This window comes from Mandrillus leucophaeus, unplaced genomic scaffold, assembly GCF_000951045.1.
Source record: "Mandrillus leucophaeus isolate KB7577 unplaced genomic scaffold, Mleu.le_1.0 Scaffold431, whole genome shotgun sequence".
NCBI lineage: Eukaryota > Metazoa > Chordata > Mammalia > Primates > Cercopithecidae > Mandrillus > Mandrillus leucophaeus.
In genome coordinates this window covers 2,293,157-2,306,682 of record NW_012104599.1, presented here as the reverse complement: position 1 = coordinate 2,306,682, position 13,526 = coordinate 2,293,157, and the positions used below count along the sequence as shown (strand labels likewise).

The following is a 13,526-nucleotide window of genomic DNA, read 5'->3' as shown; positions in this document are numbered from 1 at the left end:
CCTAAACTTCAGGAGGGCATCCAATCGTCTTTAAGCACTCATTTAAAAGAAAAGTCTTTTATTCCCTTATAATAGTATTAAATCATTAGCAAATGATTCTCAAAACTATTTTTTTGAGTGCTCTCTTCTGTGTGAGAATGTAGGAAATGATGACCAAGTATATGAAGTTTTTGGTGAGCAGGACAGGCCTGGTAGGTGATGTGAAAGCTTGTAACTATTTGTCTGTTACCTACCTAAGACTTGGAAGCCCCCTCCTCACTTTGAGTGGTCCCTCCTTTCTGGGCCGAACCAATGTTCATCTTACATATGTTGATTGATGTCTCATGTTTTTCTAAAATACATAAAACCAGGCTGTGATCTGACCACCCTGGGCACATGTCGTCAAGACCTCCTGAGGCTGTGTCATGGGCGCACACCCTCAACCTTGGCAAAATACACTTTCTAAATTAACAGAGACCTGTCTCCCTCAACCTTCACAAAATAAACTTTCTAAATTAACAGAGACCTGTCTCAGATATTCAGAGTTCGCAGTGGGGTGAAAGTGGGAGCCACCCTGAGCAAACCAGTCGTCCTCACTATCCACAGTCACAAGCACATGTATTGGGTTGAATAATGTCTCCCCAAATCCATGTCCGCTTGGAACCTGTGAATGGGATTTTCTTTGGAAATACAGTCTTTGCTGACACAATGGAGTTAAGATGAGGTCGTCCTGGACTACAGTGGGCTCTAAATATAATAGGAACAGGTCTTTATGAAGCGGCGTCGTTGTCTAGGGTAATACCTGAGGTTTGTTTCCTTCTGCCAAGAAAATTAAGGACACGGACACACACAACAAGTGAATTTAAGAGCAGAGGTTTAATAGGCAAAAGAAAGAGAAAGGAGAACAGCTCTTTCTCCCTTGCTAGAGAGAAAAGGGCACCCGAATGGGAGTCCTGGCCCACGGGAGTGCCCTTGATTTCATAGACAGCCTTGAGGAGGTGGTGTTTGATTTATGTAGGACCCAAAGATTGGTTGGACCAGGTGTGACATTTACATAGCGCGGGGAATCTGGTGGCCTCACCATAATCTTATTATGGAAATAAGATCTTTGCCTGGCAGGGGCCATATTGTCTTCTCCTTACTGTGCACATGGCTGACAAAGAGAAGGGACGATGCGGGGCCGTGTTGCACATGCCTAGTCCCAGGTGGCCTTCTCCTATTGGCACAGCTGCCAGCATTCACCCATGCAAGCTTCTAGCTTGCTTGTCTATGTCTGCAGCTTGATTTTACAGGCTGCTCATTATTAGAAAAGAAAATGATTTGAGGGCTGCTTTTCATTAAAATGAAACCTTACTGAGGACTTCTTTATCCTCACTACCTGCCTAAATAATTTCTTCTTAACCCCTATATCACTTATAAGAGGAGAAGGCAGACACACAGAGGGAACACAGTGTGACAGCACACGCAGAGTCTGGAGGGAGGCCTCTACAGGCCCAGGAATGCCAAAGGGAGACGCACAGACTGGTTTCTCTCTCACAGCCCCCAGAAAAACCCAACCCTGCCAGCACCTGGATCTCAGACCTCTGGCCTCCAGAACTGTGAGAGAATAACTTGCTGCTGTTTTAAGATTCCCAGCTTGTGGTCATTTATTACAGCAGCCCTAGCAAACGAACCCAGTGTGGTTTGAAACCTCAGTTATTGCATCTACCATCAGCCCAATTCAAAAGACCATCTATTTAACCAGCAACATTTCCCCAGTCACTTCTTATGGGGCAGCATCCATTGCAGGCTACTAATTCTACTTAGTGCTTTAAGTCAGTATTGCCAGAATCATACTGAAACACATACCTGGGGCTTCTAGGGCGTCTCCTAGTCAGCCTTGTCAACAGTTTTGAAAATACGCTCTATGGCAGTCCTGAATTCCACAGAGGTGTCTGAGAGCTGTCAGTAAGAGGCGCAGCAGTAGACAGCAGTGACAGACAATGGCCTGGGGAAAGCGCCAAACCTCTACTCAGAGCCACTCTCCTGTTTGTTGTATTTTATAAAATGAATATTTAATTATATTTCACTATTTGCTTTCATTACTAAAATTTCCCAAGATGCATGAAAAGAGAGGGTACCCCCAAAACCCAACTTTAAATAAAATAACCATGAGTATTCTGCCATACTTGTTTCTGTGTTAATGTAAGAATTTATTTGAAAAGTTCTGCAAAAATTTTTTTTTTTTTTTTTTTTTGACAGAGTCTCGCTCTGTCGCCCAGGCCGGAGTGCAGTGGCGCGATCTCGGCTCACTGCGAGCTCCGCCTCCCAGGTTTACGCCATTCTCCTGCCTCAGCCTCCCGAGTAGCTGGGACTACAGGCGCCCGCCACCACACCCGGCTAATTTTTTTGTATTTTTAGTAGAGACGGGGTTTCACCATGTTAGCCAGGATGGTCTGGATTTCCTGACCTTGTGATCCGCCTGCCTCAGCCTCCCAATATAATTTTTTTAAGTACTTGTTTCAGTAACTCTCTTCCAATATAGATTACACTTTGTTAACTCCAATAATTGCTGCATGGTGAATTTAGACTATTGAAAAGGAAGTGTCAGGTCTGAGTGCCAATCGTTGTACTTGACCCAAGGTAACTCTCTTTTCAAGGCACTGCGTTGGGTTGCCACTGAATTATTTTACCACATTCGAAATCCCTCGTCAGAAATTCAATGTTTTTTATTACGATACATGAAATCATCTAATAAATCTCACTGCACACTGTTACTTTGATTTCTCCAATGAACTACACCTCTCAGAATGCATACCCTTGCATAGTCCCTTCTCATGGTGACAGCAGGGTTAGCCTTGTGACTGGCTTTGACAATGGGGATATTAGCAAGCACGATGAAAGTGGATTCTGATAAGCTTAATACTGTATTTATTTGCTGTGGCTGCCATAATAAATGATCACAAACCGGGGATCTTAAAACACCTCCTTTGTCAGATGCTTCTCCGCAGTCTTCCAAGGCAAAAAGAAAAGAAAAAGAAAAAGAAATACACAGACACATACATATATGTTTCAGTTCAATAAGTTTTTGTTTTTTGTTTTGTTTTGTTTTGTTTTAGACAGGGTCTTGCTCTGTCGCCCATGCTGGAGTGCTGTGGTGCCATCTCAGCTCACTGCACCTCCGCCTCCCAGGTTCAAGTGATTCTCCTGCCTCAGCCTCCTGAGTAGCCGTGATTACAAGCGCGTGCCACCATGCCCAGCTAATTTTTGTATTTTTCTTAGTAAAGGCAGGGTTTCACCATGTTGATCAGGCTGGTCTCGAACTCCTTACCTCGTGATCCACCCACCTCGGCCTCCTAAAGTGAGCCGGGATTAGAGACGTGAGCCACCGCGCCCGGCCTCAATAAGTATTTATTAAGTGTATAACACATGGCAGAAACTGTGCTAGATACTAAAACTATAATGGCAAATAAGTCAATTCCTGTCCTTGAATTGGTTACCTAGTAGAGGAGACAGACATTTAAACAAATACAGTGGAGAGTGACATAGGCAATAATAAAACTATGTACAAGAAATCGAATTAGTATGGATAATTAACAACTAATGGTTGAGAAGAGGTGTCAAGAAAAGCTTCTTAGATACAGTGACACCTGAGCAGGGTTTCTAAGGGTGCACTGGGGAAAGAGGTTCACAAATCAAGGGAGCATCATGCTGAAATGGTGGTGATGGAACATGGTATATGCAGGCAACTACAAAAATTCGCTTCTACTGATGGTTCAAGGAAGGAAGGCATGAATATGAGAATGGAGGTATGGACAGAGGCCAGGTCATGGTAAGTCAGAGAGTTTACTTAACCTTGTAGAAAATGAGGAGCCACTGGAGACTTTAAGGACAAATAATGTAGTCATATTCTTGTTGTGAAAGATCATCTGGGTTGCTACGTGCAGGACAGATTACCAGGAACAAAACCAGAAGCAACAACACCTGTTCAAGCCTGAATTCTAGTCACAGAAGTAAAGCTGGAGAGGAGAAAATGGATGTGAGCAATATCCAAAAGGAAAAATAATAGTATACACATAAGGAATGGGGAAAGAGAAGAGCAAAAATAATTTCCTATTTCTCCTTCCCTTCTTCTGGAGTTGGAACACTCAAATGGTGTGATGGGTGGCACTGGGGCTAAGGGGACAAGGCTGGCCCGGATGGGAGATTCCTTACATGCAGGAGGATCAAGTGAATGAGTCAACATATCAAGGAGAGTGGGAATGCAACTTCTCACTGTTGAAGAAAGGAGTTATAAATATGCAAAGGGGAAATTGTGATATTGGATTGGAATTGAAGGCATAGGTCTCAAATTATGGATTTTAAAGATAGGAGTGTGAGAGATGACAGATAGAAAGGGATAGATAGGTAAATTGAGAAGCAGAAATGTATGAATGTGTTATATTTCCTAGTCCAGGAGCAATGACACCCCAGTTGCAATGAGCATCCTAGCATTTAGATCTCAGTTTCTAAATACCTTTTTCCACTAAAAGGAACCAGGGCTCCTTGGAGAAATGTCTGCTTCCAGGGCTGGGGCAGGGAAAGAACAAGATGAGCCTGGAACTCTATTGTACTGAAAGTAAGGAAGCACTCAGATACTTATGAGGACATGTCTAAAGGACACAGGAGCCAGCTTAATGGAGTTCCAATTGTCCACATCTGGGACATTTTGTGCATCAAAATAAAAAATGATAGTAACTGATTACAGTCCATTGAAAAGTCAAATCTCATGAATCCATACTTATATAATACATGAATAAATAAATATAAGAGAGAAGAGAGAGTTGTAACTTATAGTAGAATGCCAACTAATTAATGTAAATGTAATGATGGAATTAGAAAATTGCTATTATTACTATTCTGAGACAGGTCTTGCTCTGTCACCCAGGTTGCAGTGCAGTGGCACAATCACAGTTCATTGCAGCCTCAACCTGCCGTGCTCAATCATTTCTCCCACCTCAGCCTCCCGAGTAGCTGGGACTTCAGGCACGTACCACCACATGGCTATTTTTGTATTTTTTGTAGAAACGAGGTTTCATCATGTTGCCCAGGCTGGTCTCAACTCCTGGGCTCATACAATCCACCTCGGCCTCCCAAAGTGCTGGGATAACAGGCATGAGCCACCACACCCAGCCAGAAAATTATTATTTTGCATCCATTATAGTTATAATTAATTTAGATAGAATCATCACTGGATGGAAAAACTAGTAGATGAAAATTTGATGAGGAAATGGATACAGTCTCAAAGTATCACCCCCAAAATATTGATTAAGTGCTTATTAGTAGTTTAGAAATACAAATTACTTACTAGTTAGCTCTATAGTATAGAAACCTAGCCAATATCATCTTAATTGAGTGATAAAATATAATGTTATCTATAAACAAGATAAATCCATATTAAGTTACTCCTAACAAACTGAGAAAACACAACATCGTTTCCATGAAAGTCCTGCCAAAAATGCACTACCCAAATCTGACAATGAGGAGACATCAGACAAACCCAAACTGAGGGACATTCTACAAAGTAAGTAGTCCATTCTCTTTAAAAACATCCAGGTTGTGAAAAACAAGGAAAGAATGAGAAAATGTTCCTGATTAAGGGAGACTAAGAGAGATATAATGACTAAATACAACACATGATCCTGAGTTGGATTCTGGAATTATAAAGAACGTACTGGAAAACTGATGAAATCTGAATGGAGTCTATGGATTGTGGCTGTATTACATCAGTGTTAAGTTCCTGATCTTTTCCATTGCTTTTTCCTTTTTTTTTTTTTTTTTTTTAAACAGAGTCTCTGTCATCCAGGCTGGAGTGTAGTGGTACAATCCCGGTTCACTGCAACCTCCACATCCTGGGTTCAAGTGATTCTCCTCTCAGCCTCTCAAGTAGCTGGAATTACAGGCATGAGCCACCACATCCTGCATAATGTCCCGATCTTGATGGATGCACTCTGGTTATATAAATGTCCTCATTTTAGGGAAATACATGCCGAAGTAGTAAAAGCTCATGGGGCATCATATTTGCAACTGCTCTCAGTTGGTTCAGAAAAAAGTAAGAGCAATAATATGTATAAATGTGTAGATAGAATAAGACAAACGTGATAAAATGTTAAGAATTGGGGAATCCAGATGAAAGGTGTATGGAAGCTCTTCTGCTACTCCTGCAACTTTTTCATACATTTGAAATTGTTTCAAAATGAAAAAATATATATATAAATATCCTAGAAAATGAAAACGCATCAGCAGAGATGGAAGGCAGGTCACTGGTTGTCTGAGTGGGGACGGGCCATAGGGGAGAGGGGTCAGGATTACAAAGGGGACACAACAAGGGAACTTGGCGGGGAGGATATGAATATCCTTTTTTTTTTTCTTTTTTAGAGACAGCGTCATGCTATGTCACTCAGCTCATAGCTCACTGCAGCCTCAAACTCCAGGGCCCATGGTATATTCATGCTGAGCAACTGGGAGGGACTGCAGGCTCAGGCCACCACGCCTGGATTTTTTTTTTTTTTTTTTTTTTTTCCCTTTTGGTGGAGACAAGGTCTCACTACGTTGCCTGGGGCTGGTCTTGAGCTCCTGGTCTCAAGAAAATCCTCCCATTTATGCTTCCCAAAGCACTGGGATTACAGGCGTGAGCCACCATGCCCAGCCATGTTCATTATCTTGATTGTGTCAGTGGCCTCTTTGGTTTAAAAGTAGGTCAAAATTTACTATGTGGTACACTTTAAAAATCTATTCATAGGTTAAGTAACATGAAAGAATTGTTTTTTAATTCCTAATATTTGCCTAGGGAATGCAACCAACCTCTTCATCACATGAAGACCTTTTTTTTCGTGCGTTTCCACATTCCTTAAATGACCTATCCCAGGAACTTCCTCCCACTTATCTACTCCTTCATATTCAAGAAGATAATGGAGTTCCATCTTCCTCCATTAACTCCCCCTATACTGAAATCTGCTGTATCTTTCATTCATTTGTATCTTATTAGTTACAATACATACAATGGAAATCTACAATTTTTTATTGCTATAGTTATTTCAATTGTTATGTTTTCTGCTTATTTTCATATCAGAGTTGAATCAAGATGTTTAAGTCCCTGGAGAGTTAAGTATTTTGGTTTTTTTGTTTGTTTGTTTGTTTTTACCAGAAACATGTATACTTTATTGAATGCCATTGTAGAAAAGTGTGTGAGGATAAAGGGCTGATACAGGACTCAGCTCTGGGCGCAGGACCAGGAATGGAAGGTAGAGCAGGTGGGATACAGGTTATGGGCAGAGCTCCTGGCCTGAATGATGTCTCCTGATCTATCGATGGGCTTGGTAGATCAATACTGGGATGACAATGAGCGGAATGGTCATGAGGATGCTCAAAATCAGGGCCCAGATGTTCAGGCACTTGGCGGTGGAGGCATAGGCCTGGGCCCCAGTCAGGTCGCCAACCATCTTCCTGTCCCTAGTCTTCACGGAGTAGGCAAATGCTATGAAGCCCAGGCAGCAGGGGTTCATGAAGAGGGTGTTGAACAGGGACCAGACAACATGGTCGGGCACGGAGGTCTCGCTGCGGATGTGGATCACGGTGGACGTCGGGGGAGCAGGGTTGTGGGGCGCCCCCAGCACAGCTACCTCGTGCTCTTCCTTGAGCATCTCATAGCTGGGGGGCTGGCCACTGTTGACAGGAGAGAAGACGGTTTGGACCGTGTGGTTCATGGTGTCCTGCGAAGGCCAGTAGTGGTCGGGTTAGTGGGATGGTTCTCAGTGGGCCCTCCCTTTCCCTAGTAGTTTCGATTTCTCCGAGTTAAGTATTTTGTAGGAGGAAGAATATCAAGGTTGTGAAAAAAACTTTGTTGTGGCTGAGAAACTGGGCTGGAGTCAGGAGGCTGATCATGGCCCCAGTTCTACCACTAACTAGCCATGTGCCTACGATGCTTTATTTCACTTCTTTAGATCTAAGCTTCCCCATACGTCAAAGCAAAGGTGAGGTCAATGTCATCTGTAAAATGTTCTTGACTTTCGAATTATTTGAGTAGTGGCCGCTAGATGGAACCCGTGAACCCATGTTCATGCATGGCATTTCAGGGAGAGATGGTGCTGAAGCAGGAAGCCAAAAAGCCCGAGTGAGAGATTATCCTGTGCTTTGTGCAACAAGGATAGTTTGTAGGAACAACAAGAGAAGCTGTCTCTCTCAGACAGTGGTGTCCTAGCCTAGACACGTGGGCTAGGAAATTAGTGATCAGAGGAAGTGAGACCAAAGCCAAAGTCAGAGACATTTTCTGTTCTCCTCTTCACTAAATCCCAAGGCTCTTTAGCATGAAGTATGCAGACCCTGTGTGATTTTCTGTGTTATCTGAAGTAAAACTTATTTTAAAAGTTCCACATATTTTTAACCAAATATATTTAATGAACATTGTTCTGAGAGAAAGGGGATCCCAGTCACTTCTGTCAAAGGCATTCAAGGATATGGAGAGAAATAGCTTTTTAGAATTTGAGAATAAAATTTCTATGAAATTGGTCAAAGTGGATGAGAAGGAAAAAAACTTCTCAAGCGATAAGTAGGTAGAAAAACTATCGCTTTGTGCCATTTTAATATGTTAACAAATTATGTTAACATTTATTGAACACATCAAACACTGCAGTGTAACTGATTCTTTAATAAGTATATACAAGTCACACATAGAATGAGTGGCTTGCTGGGTGCTCCTTGAATAATCCTTTTCTTTTACCAGTTAAGTTTCCTGCTGAATATCTGGAAACTCTTTGCAAACTGACTTCAGCACCTCTGTGGGATATTCCCTTCCACTGCCAACCCTAAGCTGTCAGAAACTCTGTCTTTGGGAAGCACACTACATTTTCTAGAACAAATCTAGATACTTAAGAAATGATGAAGGATAATGATGATGATGATGAATGATAACACTCTGATGCAATTCATATATCACAATATTATCCAGATCCAACAAACACTGAGAAAATGGTGTTTTGGCAGGAATTTTAATTCCTTTATTTCTCAAACATCTTTGTCAATAGTCATTTTTAATGTCATTTTATAGAAGGATGAAACAATCTTAGAGATGTTAAGTAACTGATGCTAATAATACAGGTGGCAAAGACAGAATTCAAAATCTGGATCTGTTGATTTATTTTGCTTTATTTTATTTTTTAGAGACAGATCTCGCTTTGTCGCCTGTCAAAGGCTAGAGTGCAGTAGTGTGATCGTAGCTTACTGCAGCCTCGAACTCGTGGGCCCAAGCAACCTTCCCTCCTCAGCCTTCCGAGGTCTCCTGATTTCAAGTGCAGTTCTTGCCAACACACAGTGGTAAAGGGTACGATTACCTAAGCCTTAGCACAGAAGGTAGCACCCCCTCACAGGTGAGCTATCGTGAAGCTATGCGACAATTTTTCTCCATCTTTTTAACAGTTGTTTTCCTTGTCTTCCTCCTCATCACGATTATTATTCCTTTTTCATTCAGCAACAAAGAATCTGGTAGGAGACTGCACAGAAGCAGAATCACTTGCTATCAATAGTGCAACCCTACGTAACTTCCCTAATCCCTAGCAAATGAAGGAAAAATCATATACAAGCACTGACAAGTAGCAACACAAGAAAGGGCAAAAAAAGTTACCAAGGAGTAACGCCATCTTCCCCAACTCAAACCAGGGAAAGGAAGCTTGTTTAGGAACTTAGGCTGAAGCTCACCACAGTGCCTAACACCTGCTTTCTTAAAAAGAGGTAGTGCAGATAGTGACGCCACTGAACCACACAGGGTGGGGGTTTTCTTTCAGTGCTTTTCTTCTTGCCCACAAACTAGTGTAGGATGTGACTGGCTCCAGCCGATCCTTATCAAGGCAGCTAGTCCTGATGGCTTGGTTTGGAAGCTCTTTGTTTACTGAAGAGGGCAAAGAGAAGAGGCATGAATTGGAAAAGAATATCTAAAATGTCTCTGGCTCAGCACAATCGGTACAGTCCAATGCTGCAGAAGACAGACTGTTCCCTCCTCCCACAGTGTTTCTCGTCTACCTTTTGCCCTTACTGGGTGGGAAGAAATTTCTTCTTGACCTCAGCAATCCTTTCTGACAATTACCATATATGCCTCAAGAGACCTGGGAAGCTTCGCCCCGTCTCGCAGTGTCACAGGGAGGCCATTCTTATCCAGAATAAAACTGAAAGCTTTTTTTTTTTTTTTAAAAAAAAGCTCTAATAAGTTACCTTGTCTCTGGGAGATTCTGTAACAATGAATTGCACACACTAATTATCTCCTCTATTAAAAAGTTTTTAAAAGGTTCCTCTTCATCATTTAGAGCATGTTGCCTTGGCGCTGGCCTGGAGAGGCTTAGCACAGGTAGCCAGGCTGAGTTTAATTAAAGAGTTTCCGTGTGTCAACAGCAGAGAATAACAGTTCTCACTTCTCCAACTCAGCAGGAGACTTTGATTAAAGTGAGAAGCAGCCGTGATTCTGGAGAGCGCATCTTCCTCCTGTCTCCTCTCTCAGATGTGCAGGTGTCCTTCCCCCAACACCGTGGAAGAAGGGGTCCAGGAAGGAGATGTCACACTTGCCTGTGACCCCCACCTGGTCTGCAGAAAGGCAAAAAAGACCCGCTTATGGAGGAAAAAGACGGCTCTGTTTGGAGCTTCTATGAATTATATAATGTATAAGTGATTTCACTACAAAGCAGTGAAATTTTTAAAAGTTAACCAGGTAGCCCTTTTTTATTCTAATTCATAGAAAATACTTTTATTTCTTGAGTTAACTACACGGTTTTACTTGCTTAATTGTTGTAAAGTTGTTTATTTTGTGAATAAGAAACCTATGGTCCAAGCATATATAGTGAAAAGTAAATCTTCCTCCCATCTCATTGCCCTGGCCACCCAGCTACAATTTTCTTGTATACCCTTGCAAATATATTTCACTCCTTTATAGGCTTAAGTGTCTGTGTGTGTATGTGTCTCTGTGTGTGTGTGTGTTTACTTATTGTTTATCTGAAATTCAAATTTACTTATGCACCCTATGTTTGCTCTGGCAGCCCTATATTAGCTGTAGCCCTGTACTAGGCCCTCTCAGAGGGCACAGATAGGAACCATATATATTAACCCATGTATATACACATATCTATTATGATTTTTATATATGTGGTTAAATATGAGTTCATACTAATATCTCTGAATCTAATCCAGTATCACAGGGTTCCTTCTAGCCTTCTGCCTGTGCGTAGCTATAACTTCTCTCTCCAACAGTGAAAAACCGGACCCCCACTATCCACTTTTATTTACTTATTTGCCCATTATTGCTTACCGTGCATGTAAAGCTGTTCCAGCATTGGTAACATCCCCCTCCCCTCGCCGCCCCAACCCAATGAGAAACTAACTTGCCAGTTGGAACACGGTGCTTATGTCCAGTTCCTTTGGACTTTAGCCTTACAATTGTAAGTCAGAGCAGCACTTGCAAGGTTACTTTCGTTGCTCCTTTTCCCAACCCCTTCAGGGATGTTATGTGCACGGTTACATTCATTCATGAAAGTCTTCAGTCCCCACCATCCTGGCTGATATTTTTTTAATTGTATACATTAGAGTTCCATCTTTGTGATGTACAGTTCTATGGATTTTTGACAAATGCAGAGCCATTTATCCACAATTCAGTATCATACAGAATTGTTCCTACCCCACCCCCCAACTACCCCCCCTCATCCCCCCTTTTGGAGACAGAATATTTCTCTGCCACTCAGGTCGGAATGCAGTACTGCGATGATAGCTCACTGCAGTCTCAAACTCCTGGGCTCAAGCAATCCTTTTACCTCAACCTCCTGAGTAACTGGGACGACAGGTGTGTGCACACATGCCCAGCTAATTTTTTTACTTTTTGTAAACATGGGATTTTGCTATGTTTCCCAGGTTGGTCTTGAACTCCTGGCTCAAGCGATCTTCCCACCTCAGCCTCCCAAAGTGCTGGGATTATAGGTGTGTGCCACCACACCCAGCCCAGAACAGTTCTGTTACCCTAAAAATTCCACCCATGAATTATCTCTGCAGTTAACATACAGTTAATTTACCCTCTTCCTACTACCGCCAACCCCTGGCATCTGTTTTCCATCCCCATAATGTAGCTGCTTCTAAAATGTCATATGAATGGATTTATACAATGTGTGCACCCTTTGGAGTCTGGCTCCTTTCAATTAGCAAAATTCATTTAAGACTCACCCACATAATTGTGTGAATCAATAGTTTATTCTTCCTCTTTTTTTTTTTTTTTTTCACAGCAGACTAGTACTCCATTATATGAATGTACCATGGCCAGGAATTGTGGCTCATGCCTGTAATTCCAGCTCTTTAGGAGGCCAGGTGGGAGGATCGCTTGAGCCCAGGAGCTTGAGACCAGCCTGGGCAACATAGGAGACCCCATCTCCATAAAAAAAAAAAATTTTTTTTAAACATTAGCCAAGCATGGTGGTGCACACCTGTAGTCCCAGCTACTCTGAAGGCTGAGATGAAAGGATTGCTTGAGCCCAGGAGTTTGAAGCTGCAGTGGGCTATGATCATGTCACTACACTCCAGCCTGGGCAAGAAAGTGAGACCCTATCTCAAAACAAAGCAAAACAAAAATTACCATAATTATTTTACCCACTCATCTGTGGAAAGACATTTTGGTTGCTTCTAGGTTTTGGAGATTATGAGTAAAATTGCTATAAACACTTGCATACAGGTTGTTTTGTGAATGTGAGATTTCAGTTTACTTAGGTAAAGATCTAGGAATATGATTGTTGGGAAGTTGTGTGTTTTTGTCTTTCCTACAGAGGCAGAAGCGTCAGGACAGTCTGCACAGGCAAAAATGATATCTAAATCACTACTCAGGCACAGGAGAGAGCAGGACTGGCATGTCTGGAAGGTCTGGGTCTCCATGAACTCTATTAAACAGGAAGGGGCGATAAGCAACCTTCAGGTTTAAGAGTCACAAAGTGAATCTTCCAGGTGAGGGTCGGCTTGCTAAAGATAAGCCATAAACAAAGTCACATGTCTCGAATCACAGTTGCCACTCTAGAGGAAACATGGTAATTTAATGTAAAGTTGCCTCTTCTGCTTCCCTTTCTAGGCACATGATTAGTGGAGGTGGCAGAGCAGGAATCTGATTCAGAGTTTAGTTTGCTCTAATAATTTAAACAATCTTTTACAAATTTCCCAGTCATAATGTAGCTTTGGAAAAAGGAGTGAGAAGCCTCTAGTCTTATGATGGTTCTTGACCTATGCTGGTTGGCATCAGCTTCTCTCTAGAGTGATGACCCTTGCTCACCTGGTCACCAGTCCCCTGTAAGGATCTGATGCTGAGCTCTGTGGCTGGTGGACTTGTGATCTATTCTTTCACAGATGAGGAAACTGTAGCCTAGAGAGTTTCAGTGACTTGCTTAACATTTCTCTGAGGAGATTTCACAGTACTCAAGGTCTCTCCTAAGGAAAACAGTAGTTGAGTGTGGGAGAAGGTGGGAATAACATGTTTCCATGAGATAAACGAGAAGAGCAAAGACGAGTTGGAGAAGACAGATAAT

General features: G+C 42.1%; 1 pseudogene across 1 annotated transcript; it reads right to left on the bottom strand.

Annotated features, from left to right (window-relative positions):
* Nucleotides 1-7,137: 7,137 nt before the first annotated feature.
* LOC105549220 lies at nucleotides 7,138-7,780 on the bottom strand (annotated as a pseudogene). Its single transcript, XR_001007514.1, has one exon. The product of XR_001007514.1 is annotated as an interferon-induced transmembrane protein 3 pseudogene (transcript).
* Between the last annotated feature and the right edge of the window lie 5,746 nt (nucleotides 7,781-13,526).